Source organism: Anguilla anguilla, chromosome 2, assembly GCF_013347855.1.
Source record: "Anguilla anguilla isolate fAngAng1 chromosome 2, fAngAng1.pri, whole genome shotgun sequence".
Lineage (NCBI taxonomy): Eukaryota > Metazoa > Chordata > Actinopteri > Anguilliformes > Anguillidae > Anguilla > Anguilla anguilla.
The window spans coordinates 17,381,123-17,397,668 of NC_049202.1; positions in this window are offsets into that span (position 1 = coordinate 17,381,123).

Genomic DNA, 16,546 nt, shown 5'->3' on the forward strand with positions numbered 1-16,546 from the left:
ACAAATTTATCACAGATACTAGGAGGACAATTTCCCCAATGAGTTGTTGACATGTGGAATATCTTAGCAGGACTTGCATTAAGAGCAGAGACCCCTGGAGTGTTTCAAATCAGGTTTGACACAGTGCTGGATACGTTCTATACTGTTGGCAAAATGATGGGATGGTCTGAATGGTCTGTTTTTGTCATTGCACATTTCTTATTCCTTATAAAGACTCTTTATTAAAGAATAAAAGAATGAATCAAACCGCGGGGAAAGTATGTGGTCTTTGCTCAGGTGTGGGTGGTGCAATGGTGATTCCAGAGGTACAGCTGTCAGTTCCAAATTAAGGATAAACATAAGGGAAGCTAAATAATTAATAGGTATTTTTCTTACGAAAAATACCTATTAAATGCAGCAACCATTTATAAATTAGCTCCGTAAATCCCATCTTGGTGCGTCCAACCATAAAGTTTTCTTTGGTTTCATTTGCAAGAACATCCTCCAGTTAACTGAATAGTTCCAGGGAACTCTAGCCAATTAGCTTAAATTTGTGTCCTGGATGGAGTTTTACCTTAATTTCTCCAATACTCATCTGCACAGTGGGGCAATTAAAAAGTGTGTAATGAATGCCATGCAGGATAAAGACATCACCAAGCAAGCAAAATTAATATACATTGGAATATACTGTGAAATAAGTATGACGAAAAAATAAAATTTGATCATCAATATGAGGAAAAGGTTTCTTTCTTTTTTGTCTCTGATTATATCCTTTTGATAATTTGTTACTAAAATGGATTCAGCACATGGTGGTGGCTGAGTTCCCCCACACAGTAAATTACTTCAACAACAACAATAACAATGTAAATTACATCCTGAAGATTATTTCCAATTTCCGTAATGGCTCGTGTTAAGATTCGGTATTGACTGACATGCTGAGATGGCCAAAATGAGCACATTCAGGTTGTGTCAGAATGTAAGTGTAGACAGGTTTTCCCTTTCTTCCTTTAAAAACCTGAATGGGAGCCAGGTAACCGGAGTCCAGATACTCCACACGCTTATTTAAATAGATAAATTACAGCTGGCTGTCAAGGGATGGGATGTGAGGTGAAAAGGAAAGCTACTCTGGTTGAAATGGCCGAAGGGCAATTCACAGATGCTGGAGAGCAGTGCACCATGAAACAAACCTTATGCTATTTTCCGGACCCAGTGGTATTCATTACTTCATTACCGGCAGAAATTTATAATGGAGGACTTCAACAGGCAGTACGAGTCTGGTCCGTGTAATACAATTACAGCAGGCCCGGTAAGCAAGATTTGTGTCCGTTCAGAAGGCATTGATTAATGATCGGTAATCATGGAGATCGATATGTTTCACTGCAATGGGAAGTTAAACTCTGCACTGCTCCGATCAGGCAAGCTGTTACTGGCAGGATGCAGCTGGTGTGTTTGATTCATTAACATCAGAGTGGATATGTTAATTATGGCAGTGGAATAGTTGATTCTTGCCTTCTTGTTTGCACTGTTGCTGCTCTGTGTGTGACGACTATCCTTTACTGTCAATTATCTATTTTCAGTGAGAGATGCCCCCCTCCCTCCTCCAGTTAGCCGTGGCCTTAGTGCTCTTTATCTGTTTTGAAAAGGTAGGATGTATTGTGGAAGACAGTCACTGGGCTGTAGGTACAGGTGCATTGGGTGTAAATGGAACAGCACTGACAAGAGTAGGTGAGGAAGACCATGGTTTAATCCTGGTGTTTATTGCTGTGTATTACTTATACACGGCACATAGCTAAGGGAGCGTCCCCTCTGAAAATGCATTAGATATCTGCTAAGTATTCTTTAGTTTTAAGTGTTCTACTAAGTGTTCTGCTAAATCTACTTTTTTTTTTTTCAAGGGTTGCTGTAACTATAGTCTGCGCTCCCCAAATGAATTCCCGGCTATGTAACTGAGCTAGCAGCATAGTTTTGAGGCAAGCACATTTTTGTTTAACTTACTTTGCAATACTATTGATTTTGAAAGAGAAAAGAGAAAGCATGTTTTACAAAAGTTCAATAAATTAAATAATCATTTGAACCCCTATTCTGTAACATGCATAAGTTATATATTTTTTTTAATCTATCATGCTTTAATAAAAAAACTTTGTCTTTTTAAATACTAAAACACTTTATGTATTTGGTAAAAATAAAAAATAACTATTCTCTACACCGAGGGAAACAGATATGTGACCGCTAGCACATAACAGGCTTTTAAAAAACAAAGCATTTGAAATGTGTTTTTTTTTTTTTTTTTTAAACTAAGTCACGTTGAATAGAAATATCCAGAGAAACACAGCCTCACATTTTTCTCTGCTCCCTGCCAGAACCTGGACAGTTCATCCCTGCTCAGACCACCGGCAAGGGGCGACGGGTTCCTGGGGAGGGCAGAAGCCCACAGAGCTCATGGGCCGTGCGGTTAGGCTACTTTAAGTCTCCTCCAATCGTTGACAGTTGCAATTTGACAGTTCAAGCACCAGGGAGTTATCGAGACCGCAGATGGCGGCTAAGGAGAATTCGCGGCTCCTCTTGTGGATGCCATTTGTAAAAGTCAGAAATGTGGAAAGCACGTGGTGTTTCACCTTGGAGAATAGCAATGGGTTCTGTCCAACCTGAATAGGGAGGGGGAGGGGGAGGGGGGGGGCAGAGGGGTGCATGCCTTTTTTGAAGCAATGAAAATCTATAGGAATCAGTCATGCAAGCTGTTATCTGACATGGAAATACATTACAAAAACAGTCAAATATGGTAAATAATGCAGTGCTTAAATTTGTGGAACAAAGGATCTAGCTTGCATGTCACATTTGTGTGAGCATGACTTGTGTGTGAACGTGTGTGCGTGTTTTACATCTGTCTGTTTAGCTATCCCTGTAGCTTCAGAAAAATGTTTAACTGTACCCTAATGCATGTTGAAGGAACGCACACACAGGTCCTTTTTGTGTGCTTCCCTGATGTTAGGACAGCATCCACTGACTATGGCATCCACTGTTTACTCTATCCACTCTGTCACAAGAATAAGAGAGAGTCTGAGGCTTGCGAAGGATAAAATGGGCTAAAGAAGAGGACATGAGCAAAGTGACCTTTAGAAAAATGAGCGCTGCTCTAATTTCGTTCTGATTTTATTAATCCCCATTAATCCCCCTCCAGGACATGGCTGTGGTGGATTGCGGTGGCAACATGGCTGACAGCTGGCTCTCCCGTCACACGGCCGACGCCAAAGGCGAAAATCAAGAACCGCTGGACGCCGTATAGCTCCCGTGCCACTGGCAGGCCACCCAATCACAGGCTCTGAAACCTAACCAGGATTTGCGCTTCAGAAATTCCGACTTTCCAGCTTTTGAGTTAGCTGGCCGGGGATTGTGCCTTGAGAGCACGTGTACTAAATCCTGAAACGGTCCAAAATATGCTGTCTGGGCCTTGCTATCCTAATGAATCAGTCTCCATTGGCCCTGCCATCAGATGTAACTGGAACAAGCCAGACTAAAGCGAGGCCCACAGTGTAGAGGCAAAGGAGAACCAAAAAAAGAAGCAATAGAAGTCAAGCGAGTTTTTGTCAACTTTTAGATCATCTTCATATATGTTTGAACTGCTTTCTTGTTTATTTGTGTTCTTCTTTTGTTCTTCTTTTCCCTGCAGGTGGTACAATAGACCGCATCCAGAAAGGCGGTCCTGTCATGACAGGTTTTAACATGTAGCATGTCTTCATGTGGCCTTAACTGTGGAAGAATGGGATAAGTGCCGTAAGCCCTGACAGTAAGCACCTGCACCCACCCCAAAAATCCACTCCGTACCTAACCCTCCACTCACTGATTTGCTAAAATTATTGAGGATTTTTTTTCTTCTGTTTTCCAGTGCATTAGCTAAATAATTGTAGGGTACCTTGTTACTAGGTTCATGTGGCTTAGTTGAGCTTGAAACCAATATGATGCTTTCTAGAAACTGAAAATAGGTATTTGGGGAGGAACCCAATGTGTATGTGTAAAGTTGGACACACCCAGCATAAATCCAGTCAATGATCCTTTCCAAGGCTGTTTGTTTAAATAAGTGCTTTGTTCAATGAAACACTTTCCCTGATGGTTTTTCCTTTTTAACCATTCTTTGGTTACAGTTTATGTTAGGTTTGTAAGGTTTACGTCATACAAGATTTTTTATACTTTCCAAGAATATGATTACATTTTTACCACTCGTCATGGTGCACTGCCGATCTGAAGACAAGCATCCTCTTTCGTTGAACATTTGTTGATCTTCCTTGTGGCTTCCTTGAGCTTTGACCCCCAACTACTGTTTGTGCTCCGTCCTCTGGTCAACAGGGAGCCATCAGTTGTGCACGGGGGCCAACACTGCCCTGCAGATCTGGGAGTGGGCCTAGACATTCCCAGTCATGAATCTTCATTATATTGCTCTCGCCTGACCGATACATTTCCCTGCATAATGTCTGAGCACGACAGACCAGCAGAAGCAACGTGAAACAACATAACAGCGAATCTCCGTCCGTGCCCGTGCACTGACCCGCAACGTAGCGTGAGATGCTTAAAGCCCCATTCCCACCAATTCCCCACCAAACTTTATCTGAATCGCAGAACTATGGCGGATGGCTGCGCTGCACCCGTTTTTGAAGGTCGTCAGATTTTCGCAATCCTGTGACCCTTAGACCTCAATGCCTTCATTTGGAATTCAGCCTGTATCTATAATGGAAGTAATGTTCTCATGATTGTGTTTGTAAACGAAAAAGGAGCGCAACAGTAATTACAGTCTGCTACCTGTCCACCCATCAGCACTAGCTGTCGTATAGTCCTGTATCGGTTAAAGCCATCAGAGGCTTGTGTGAGTGTATTGGAGGAGTGCACATCCATTAGCTGCCATGTTCTTGGGACCTGTGTTAAGTGATTACAGAATTATTAATTACAAAACTGTTCTACAACAAGACTATAAAATGGGGAAATAAATAAATACATAAATAAAATATTAATAACAATAGACAATTGTTCAGCTGAAAGAATTTGCATTCATAACTCATTATTGTTAACAGTATTTGTGTCAGATATCTCTGCAACCACAAGCTGCTTGAAGCTGTGCTGTTTAAGCTTAAAATAATAGGGGGATGTAAATACCCCCCCCCCCCCCCCCCCCATAGAATATTTTAGAACATTCACTTCATATACATTAAATTTCCAACATCAAATATCAGCAAAATGATGAATATGTTAAGCAACAATACAGTAATGGCTGCTCCTGTAAAAGGCAGCATGTGAACCCAGTCATATAATTATTGCCTCACATTAAAGGGAGACCTTTATCAGATTCAGCTGGCGTGGGATTGTTATATGGTATGAGGTAAGGCCGTAATAAGGGAAATTGAAATAAGAGTAGACTTGGCTAGACTTTACATTATGCGAATGACCTGGAACAGAACCAAAGGCACGTGTAATAATAGGCTTAACAATTGGCTCCGACAGCCCACAGTTATCCGTCATTGATGAGAATGGACTCACAGACCATATGCCTTAATTATGAACTCAAATTGGCTATTTTTATGCATAGTTATTTTTATACATAGTCAAATTTCAAAGATTGCGAATGATATTATTCATTCGTTATTCTCTAATTGCACAGCCCACAAAATACATTTAAACACATTTAATTGTTTTTAAATAGTTTAATGTAGAATAATGTAGACGGAGGAATAATTTATTGTAATTCTATAATGCTTTCCTTCCTGTTTTCTTTTTGCTTGCTAGAGATTACCAACACTCACTTCATCATATAGCTTGACTTTCACTGTCTGCAACACATGCAGCTAATTTCATACCTGCCTGTCCGACCCACACTTGAATGTGAACAAATAGTAAAAATAAAATTATGCTTAAATGGATGTAACATGTCTGTCTGGTGCCAGGTATTTAATGTGTGGCAACAGTGTTAGCTGTGTACAGACTCTATTTCCAGGAGCAAAATTTGCAGGTGAAACATGTCAACTCGACAACTTCCTGCCTGACATAATTATGTGTAATTAGGAGCTCATGTGTCTACATGTATACATCCTGCGACTTTGGCTACAGCTCCCTCAAACCTAATGCCTTGATACAGCAGCTTAGAAATTGTAATTCTTGTTTTGGTTCTTGTTTGGTTTTTTTTTTTTCTTTCTTTTTCCAATTTTCACTTCTGAAACATGGGGTGAAGAGACATGGACAGAGAGAAACAATAACCTCTCTGTCATCTAATCACGATGCAACGCAATCACTGTGCACCACAATTTAACTCAATTTAACTAAAATAAGTGCCACTGGCTTCGATGAATATCTCAAAGCGCAGAACAAAGCATATTGCATTTTGAATAAACAGAGGCCTTTGATGAGAATATGACACTGAGCTGAAATTGACTGAGACTGAATGAAGGGTTGTTGATGCGAAAACAGCACTAGACATGCTCGTGCAAAATTGCTTTAATTCCAGTGTCATATTCTCATAAATGTCAAGCAAACAAAAATCTAAAACCGCTGACCTTTAAAATAGTTCAAGCAAAATTTGGAAAGATGGAGGCTTGATTATGATTTCTGGGATATTGGCTTCCACGTTGTAATGTTTTTTTTTTGTTTTTTTTTGGGGGGGGGGGGTGGCGGTGGGGGTGGCACATATGCTGTTGTGTGTGTGTGTGTGTGTGTGTGTGTGTGTATGCGTTTAAATGAATTTGGCATATTATATTTTATCTTGAATTAAAAGACAGACCATTCAGCCTTAGTTCTAATCCTGCTGTCAAACACATTGCTTATTGACAAGGGGACTGCTCATACTGTTTGAAATTCTTACTTATAAGGCCATGGTCCCCAGTGGCAAAGCTCACTGCAGCAAACAGTTCTACTCAAAACACCAACTTCCTCCCATCAAAATTATCAACAGTGCAGAGCTGACAAACATCCAGCTGGTGCTGAAAATGGAAATCAGAGTTCCCAGTCACTGAAGCCTGGTGCTACTCAGCAGACCTGGGCAAAATAGACACTTGAAAAGATTTAACCAAGTTGTTAAATGAAATGCATACTCACCAAATATTCAAAAATAATTTTTCTGTTATGATTCTGGAAAGTAACATGGGTCTATAAAAATTCTCAAGGACTCCTGCTGCAATATAATTTTACTGGGATTGGTCGATAAAAGCATTCCAACTAAATACTTGACTCAGGCCTACTGCTGTCTGAGCCATTCAGGTCAAGGTCATGCTCTCTTTCATTATTTAATTGATGCATTTTCCAGTGCTTTTGGGTAGACCTGGGCAATTCAGAGGATGTGAGTTTAAGAGCTGGAAATTCACAGACCCCACAGGAGAGTCCTATGCCAGCCTGGTTGGAGGTAATACATAGGCTGGCATAGGACTCTCCTGTGGGGTCTGTGAAATGTCATTAATGCCCCATGACTGCAGGTGGCTGTTCCTATACTGTAAATTACCAGGGCTGGGTAGTGATGAGGTCAGTCAACCCCCAGTGTGACTGACATAGTAAACAGTCCTGACTGACACATGCACTGACCAATACAATTTGTGTGCAGTGGGAAAATAATGAGAATAGCATCAAATCAATAAAAAACACACACCCACAAGAAATACAAACAGTGGTTACACTGTAAATCATAAACTAGCTATCTGACTTAATGTGTCTTACTGATGTACCAGTTATGAGTGGCTAACTTATTATTTCCCAACTGTTTTATCTGAACACTCCGCAATGCAATGATGTTACTTTCATTATGGAATATTTAGCATACAGTGAACGGCAAATATTACAAATATTACTATCGGGAATACTGAATTCAAAAATTCACAGACTATAGCTAGAATTGGCTTTTAAAGTGGCACACATTTAGTGTATCATTATTTGAGTTTTCCCCTCGAGTGCATATGGCCTTAGCATTTTAGTGTTGTGATGAGAATCAGATTTTCTGCAATGCCAGCTCTTCAGTATGACAGCATCACTGTCAAAAGACCAATCATGAGCTCTCCTCAAGTGACATTTTGCCACACAGCCTGATTTGGGCTATACCTTGCAAACTTATTCAATAAACATTTAATACATTTACACATTAAAAGAAAACTTTCCCTGTGTATAATGGAATTGCTCTGTTATTTTGTTGTTGTTTTTTCCCCAGAAACTGACCCTGGCTGAACTTTGTATGAGGAAAGTGTGAGCAGACATGAACAGATGACCAGAATGACAACCATCTGCATTTGAATTGTCTTTCCATCCAGAATTATCTACACAGTAAGATATATTGAACCAGTTTCTGGGATAACACTAGCTTCCATTATTGCCCTTAATACAGTCATTATCCCATAGTCCTGGATATCTGCATGTATATATCCCTAAAAAACTGACCTGGTGATATACTGTCCTCCCTCACGTATGTGAAAACCAAAAGTTAAAAGTTTATCTTCTCAGACCTTGCCTAGCTCTTATTTCCTGATAGCGATGACATTGTATCTTTTAAAACATTCTGTGATAACAGTCTTTGGCACTCTAAGGCTATGGAAGTAAACTGTGTTCAGATGCCAAGAAAAAGAGAATTACAGGGTTTTAATCAGGCCAGGGAATGTACAAGCCAGTCTCCCCAAAATGCATTACATATATGCTATTAAATTACTCCAAAATAGGGCATATTAATCTATCTGAGACTGTAGCATTCGGTCCGCCGGAGAAGCGGATTTGTCTCGGCGACGCCGGCTGGTGGAGAGAACAAACGCACCTGGGTTGCATTAACTAATCAGTCCAGGTGCTTGAAGGTGTGTTTCTCTCCTCAGTTTGGCCAGGGCCAGGAGTACACACCGAGAGAGCGAATTTTGAGTTTCATTTGTCCGAACACAGAAGACAAAGAAAGAAACTGTTCAAATGAAAAGTTGGTCAGCGAAACCCAGCAACGGGCTGAAAAGCTGTCGCTGGGTTTTGCTTTCTTTTATCTTTATTATTCTAGTTTATTGCTTTTTCCTGAGAGGAAAGGTGAAGATGTTTGTTTTATTTGGTTTCATGTAGGTGTGAGTGCACTCTCTCTCTCTCTCCATGCAGCAACCAACGGTGCCCATCTGGAACTGCCACATCTCCCTCCCAGGGGTGTCACAGTGACATTCAGAAAATACACTTAACTTTAATCCAAGAGTAGTACAGTAAAGCTTGAGAATGTTACCTGTTTTAGTCCAGAGGAACACAGAACCAGACAAATGGAAGTACATTTTATACTGACACTATAATTGCATGGAACAACATTACTGAGCGCATAGCAGGGATACAGACCTTAGGATTCTGCAAGACAGAATTAGATACAGAGTGAAAGTTTATTGGCCAGAGTCAGAGCCAGCCTTAGATTAATGGCCTGTTCATTTATTTTACGTTTTTCATGTTCTATCGTTGTTTTTGTCATTTTCCTAATCCCAGATTGAATCACTGTCTGTCTCTTAAAGTCACCATTACGATTCTCACATCTGCAGAATGAGTACCGTTGCTGAAGCTCTCGTCCAATGTACCCGCCCACAAGCCAGCACACGTCGAGCCAGTGACTATTTAATGCTGTACAGAGACCACACAGTATTACAGGAGAGAGCTAGCGCCAACCAGAGGAGATGCATATCCCTCACTGATGACAGATGGTTTCCTGTGGGACACTGCTATGTTACTGATTCATCTGTAACCCAAGGAACCCTGACCAAATAATACCTACCCCATCCCTGGAGGGATAAGGCCTTATGCCCAAGTTTTGACATAGTCAGCTAATAACATGCCAAGATTTGAACCAGAACCAATAGGCACCATCCTTTGAACCAGAACCAATAGGGACCATCCACTGGCGTAGTACAATTTCCTTAGGTATCCCAACCCAGCTGAAGAGCAGCACCATCTCGCAAGCAATGGTCTTGGAGTTGACAATGCACAGCAGCACAGCTTCAGGGTAGCAGGTGGTGTAGTTCACCAGCACAAGGATGTACAGATGACCTCAGGCAGACTTCGGTAGGGGTCTGGCCAGGTCCAAGCCAAGCCAAGCCACTCAAAGGCCGTCTCTGTGACCAGAAGAGGGATTCACGGTGCTGGGGCAGAATTTATAGGTAACATTCGCTGACATAATGCATGTTGCAGCCTGGGCCTGTGGAGGCAAGCTTTCATGTGCTCCCAACAGGTGTGTCTGGGCAAGATGGAGCACCATGGAAATGTATTGCTGGGGCAGCACCAGGAGCTCCCATTCCTCCCCTCTCCATAGAAAATGGTAGTGAAGTAGCCTGTTCTGTACGGCAAAATATCCATCCTTTAGTCGTCTTTCTCTCTGCTTCATCCCCTTGATCACCCGAACCTGGGCCCAGGCATGCTTGAGGTGTGCCATGCCGAACGTACCCCAGGGCTGCAGTACTCTCAGTATGAGATTAACTGGGAAACTATGAGGACGGCCTGCTGCAGCAGAGGCAAAGCTACCTGCATTTGCATATCATCAGTCGATGTGGAAGCTTTGCTGCCTTACTGGTTGAATAATGACTTGATTTTTGATATTTTAGCTTTCACTTGTTTGGATGTTTTTTGTGGCATTCTTTGGCACCACTGAGAGAGGTTTTACTTGTCAACTTGAGAAATACACCACATACTCCCTCTCCAACCTGATTTAGTGAGTGATGATATTTTTGGTAGCTTTGTTTTGATCAGCTCTTTGTTTTAGCTCTTTTTTGAGCAGCGCTAAGATATTTTCTCTTCATTTTAAAAGTAGGCAGAAACTTTAATAGCCTTTGCTGCTATACGTTTTGAACATGACACCCACCCATTCACATTGTTCAGCCTCAGAGAGGTAAGTTCTACCTGGGTTAAACAAGACTTGATTTGACAGTAGCATGATAGACAGGTAGAGGGCCCTGCATTGATGTAGGGTATTGGCTAATCAAGATGGCCGGGAACGTGGTCTATTTGCCTAGTAGCCAACAGGGGGCCCCTGCTTGTTCATCAACATTACAGTCAATTCTTGCCTTGTTCAGTCAAATAATAAAAAATAGCATATTAACTCCCTCCCCCCTCCACCCATAAGTGGAACCAGCCTTCACTTGAGGGAAGCACTGACTTAGCCACTAAGAAGCTTGTGTATGTACAGCCATCCTTAACACAGGACATGGTGGGCTAGGCATGGGCTATCATTGGCCCGGTTTCTCTGTGTCAGGTTGCCTGAGTGAACAGGAGTAGGAATAAATAGTGTAAATGAGCTGTTTGTCCATGTCTGGACTGCAGAATCCTGTGATGTGTTTGGTTTAGCCACCCGCATGCAAGCAAGGTTGTGCTGGACACAGAGCGAGGCCCCTGCATTTAACTGGTCGCCCCTCCCCCCTTTGATGTGGGGTCCTGGGATTAGTGAAGGGGGTTGTAGGGTGGACACTGCCTGTCTTCACCAATCTGCTTTCCTCCCCCTGCTACAGTGGCTCCACGGAGATGGAAATCTGGAGCTCGACGCACACTGAAAATATTATCTTTTTAAAATTAGAGATTTATTTATATGAAGTGTATTTTTGAAATGCGCCTAAACTAAACAAGACTTGAAATTGCTGTGACCATGTATGTTGTGGACTAATGTTTACCTTGCAAAAATTGTGTATATATGTGTGCATGCATGTGTGTTTTCACTGAATTTTATACAGTTTTCAGTCTATTTAAAATCCTCTGGCAAAATGATATGAATGTCTGTGGCGTGAAATTCTGGATGTTGTACTAAACATGCAGGGAAAGGGGTTGACAGGCCCGATTCTCCACTCCTGTTTTCCCTCAATAGGAGTGAAAAGATTTCAGCAGCATTTAGTTTTTTTGTGTGTGTACAAGATGCTACAGGCTGGTCCAGCAACAAACCCGACCATAACCCAACAAGAAAACTTATCCCAAATAGTTTTAATTTGCAGAAAAACAATTTATTGATGGATTTCGTGGTTTTTGCATGAATGCTCTTGCACTTAATGTACACAGTATTTGCAGTTATGCTACATAGTATGCATGCCCCAAGTCTCCCAGACACACACTGTTTTGCTTAGCAGGATATCCAGTAACGGTTATCGTGGCTGTTGTGATGATTCTGCGTGGTGTTTGGCTGGGGATCTGTGAGAACCCGGGCCAAGACAGGGTGGGATGTGCCTTTTACTGTTTGGAAAAGAGCTCGGAAAAACCCGTGTAACTCCATGGAGCAGAAGGGTTGGCAGCTTCGTAACAAAATTTTTTTTTTTTAAATAAAGAGAGCAGTAAAGGAGGAAGAGAATAAGTGACAGGTTAATCTAAAACAGAGGACCATTTTATTCTGGCTAGCTGTTCTGTACCATCATCTTAATCAAGGCCTCCAAGGGTGGGAACATTGACACGTTCACAGATGCGCACCCATTAAAAAGCACTCAGCGTGCCTTTATAAGGCTACAAAACCCAGGAAAAGCGCATGGTTGGACCAAGGATTTTTTTTTTTATTAATTAGCTGTTAACTTGGAGAATCCCTTTCTAGGCTTCATATAAAGTCCCTCGTCCATCCCCCTCATCTCAAAATGAAGCTAGCATTTCAAGAGAGTGAACAAACATTCCCTGGTCATTAAAGAGAACTCCCAGAAACAGATGGTATCGAGGGGCCAGTATCTAGGAGAGACTGCTTGGTAAGTACTGATCACATTCCCTAGGAGGTGGGTGCATTTATAAAACACTGTGATAGACTTTCATTTTATATCACCATTAGCCATCACTTTAAAGTTGTAAAATGCATACAGTAAGTGTTCATAACGGTTACATAAACAGCTGAAATTCTGAAGTACTGGTGTTCCGCTCTGAGAAAAAAAAAAAAATCCAGACAAATCTCCAAATCGGCAGGGAATTCACTCTGACCAGCCAATGGTATCCCCGGAGACCTTGTGATGCAGTTGTCTCATAGATCCAACAACAACATAATACGGTGATTCTAGTCTTGCATTGTGCTAATGGCCCATGAAACGGGCTCGTGAACAGGCTTTTCTCTGGGCACCTCATTATCAGCAGTCTCCCTCGAGTCATCTAGTTTACCTTGGATTCTGTTTTGAGTTGTATCTCTCGCAGGTTAATGTGGTTTAATCTACCTGCAGTCTGACATGGTCGGTTGTTATGTTTAATGGAGGCTAGCTCTTTATTTCAGTAAATACAAGCTGGGGAATGCTGTACAGCTCGCTAATGTGATTTCGAGGTGAATTCACTTCTGTATGCCTTTTAATCCCCCTGTGGTGCATCTGTGGAGCAGTATCTTACTGGAAGCTTAGATTTGTTTTATTTTTTGGTTTGAAGGTATGATTTTATTTGATTTCATTATTCTGCTTATACATGTACAGCCATAAAATTACACCCATAATTTTTACCAAACCAATTTGATCCTGCCTCTTCCTCCTGCCGTTGTTCACAATCTGCCGCAGAGTTCAAAGATAACGGACCAATTAAAATTTCCTTCCAGAAAAGCCTACACACGAGAACAAACTGCGATGCAGTAATTGGATCGTGGGAGGCTGAGCTCATGGTATTGTAACCTAAGCCAGATACAGGTATCTGAGCAAATATGCCCAAATTTCATGGCAAGCTGTCTTCCTCTTGCTTGTTTAGCAAACCAAAAGGGGAAAATTCAAATAAGAAAATTAGCCTTTAAGAAGACATTATGCTTTAGGCCACCACAGGTGCACCCGTAAGCTACTGTCTACTTCATTGCTGTATCCATTTGTGAATCAGCCTACAACAGGACAGTTTATAATGGCAAGAACTAAGGCATTCATTGGTCTGTGGTCTAAAGCAAGGAAATACATTTCAAGCGACATCAAGGCAGCTTGTACAGGGACATGTTTCCAACGGATTCTTTTTCCAAAAATGACATTTACTCTTTTTTAAAATTGAATTTTCATTCTATTTTCTATGAACCTGCCATCTGCACTCAAGGAAATTGTAGTATGGCTTCCTGTATCAACATTACTACACAGACCTTTGGAAGTGAAGAGCAAGCATTGCTAGAGAACTGGAAGAGAAAGTACAGGTCTGGTCTGCTGGTCCTATTTATATTTAAATATTGGGAGGGTGAGCACTTGGCTCTCTCTCGATTGAGTCAGAGTAGATAATGCACCCAACGGCATCTTAGAATTTTATGTAAAAGCTGCATTTTAATATACAGGACCAGCGTTCCCTGATCAATAAATATAATACCTGATTTGAAAACTTCAAAGAACAAACCCCATTTAAGGACTACTGTTACATGGAGGCTACTTTGAATGTGAATCCCCATCAGCTGCCTGATTCACTTTGTAGACAGAGGCAGTAAGATGGAGGGCGTGTGGCAGTTTATTTTTGAATAATGAGGCTGTTGCTGTGGCGTAACTCCCTGAGGATTACTGGGAAAAAGCAGATCAATGAAATGTGCTGTGTGGAAGGACATGGTGGTTTGGGCTAACTGGGTTGTCATTCATTCTATGGCTCGCTTGGAGGGAAGCCAGCATTAGCTAGGGGAATTCTAATTTAACACCACAGATATTTACATTCATGTTGAAATCCTTACAGTATATTACTGGGTTTTGACTTTGACATTTTGTGAATTTAGTTGCTGAAGACAGTCATGGTGTGTGAAAGAACTGTATATAAGTTAAGCGTGTAACAAAGAAAAATCTTTGCCAGATCATTGTTCACACAGAAGGTTTAATCTACTATGTCATCTTTATTGTGTGCATCACGGTGTAGAACTAAATTATGCAAACAGTTTCAATTGTGGTGTTTTTATCCCAAACAACTTTTGTTTTTTATAGAACGAGAGAGAATAACCAGATGGATGTGTATTAGCTAACATCAAAACAATAGAGGTTTTAACAAGCCTGAACAATGTGTTGCTTTTATAAGTATTTTAAATGGATATTACATGAAAATGCAACATCAAAATTCATCTTTTTTTCTTCCATTTAATAGTGTAGACTCACTGTATGCAATGTAATTGGAATATACTGCAATATATATACAAACTGAATCTACATTGTGGTTGTTAATACTCATGGAATAATGTTGTTTTGTTGTTCAATCACATGCTCTTATGGTTGTCAACATAATCTACATCACACAGCACTGAGATATACCCAGGGGGAGTATCCCTCTGTTATTAATAAACATCTTTGCTCAGTCTATTTTTGAAGCATGTAAACATGTAGGCTTGTAGTTTTTTTTTTTTTTATTAAAAAAGGCAACAGCATTGAAATTTCCTTCCAGAAAAGTATTTTAACCTACATTTGAATTTGTTCATTCAAATGTTAATTTGATCATTTGTTCCTGTAATTTTATATTAATTTGAAAGTCTAAGGGGGTAGCAGTATTTGGTCTTCTGTTCTATGTGCATACAAACAATTTTGTAGATTAGGCTAATCCAGCCTGTGACACAATTACAATACACAAAAAATAAAATAACTTTGTATGTTCATTTTTACATTTTGATCCTTTTACATCAATAGAACAATCACAACACACAAAAAGAATGAAGAAAATTATTTGTATGTAAGGTAAAACCACAAAGACAGAATAAAACAGGAAAAAATAAAATCAACAACATGCTATTAATCTTCTCATCACTTTAGTTTTTTTATTTATTTTTACTATGCACAGAGGACTAAAACAGACATTTCAGCTGCTAGGTCAAAGTCCATTTCTGAAGTGATAGGAAACCGAATGTATGCTTTTCCCCTTCCTTTTCCCCTTTTTCCCTGCTGTGCTTGCAGATGGACACAGTGTTCCCTGTGTGCTGCACCTGAAGGAATGACGAAGGGAGGAGCGAAGAGGGAAGACAGATGGCCCTCCCGACTGCGCCGGACGTTCTGTCATCCTCCGGGCCAGAGACCCTCGGTCCGCGGCCACCGCGGCGAGCGGAGACGGGCCGTAAATCGCTCGCTCTCCATTAGCGCGCGGCTAGCTCACGCAGCGCCTTCTCCAGAATCCACATATCCCCCCCCCTCCCCAACCGCTGCTACTGGGGAAAGGGAGGAAACGATCGCCTGGGGACCACCAGGAATTCCAGAGCCAGGGGATGCTACTGCATGGGAGCGCGCACGCCGCGGTACGTTCCGGGGACGACGGCCGGCTCCTCCTCTCCCTCTCGTCCGCGACCGGTCAGGTGAAACGGCGTCATTCACTTTCCGCTGGCTAACCAAAGGTCTGGATTCAATCACGCGTTGGCCTTAAGCGGCAAGTTCAACAATCAACTAAAATTGAATTCACCCGAAATGAACATGAAGAGAAAAAATATATATTTTAAAGCCAATACAACTAGAATTCATTTGAAAGTAAAAGTTGAGGGCGAATGTTGATTTGAACCAGACCAGTGTCCAAGAACAACAGGAGAGCAATGCTGTTTTTAGCTGAGCTCAAGCAGTTGATACACGCGACTGTGATCTCACAGGGTGCTCAGAATGTCTGGAGAGCACCGTGTGTTCCTGCATCATGCCGGCGATGCCTAGAGAGGAACGGGACAGACTTTGCCAGAGACTGTTGTTCTGGAGGCATTAAAATTAATGGGGCTTTCAGGTCTTGAGACATG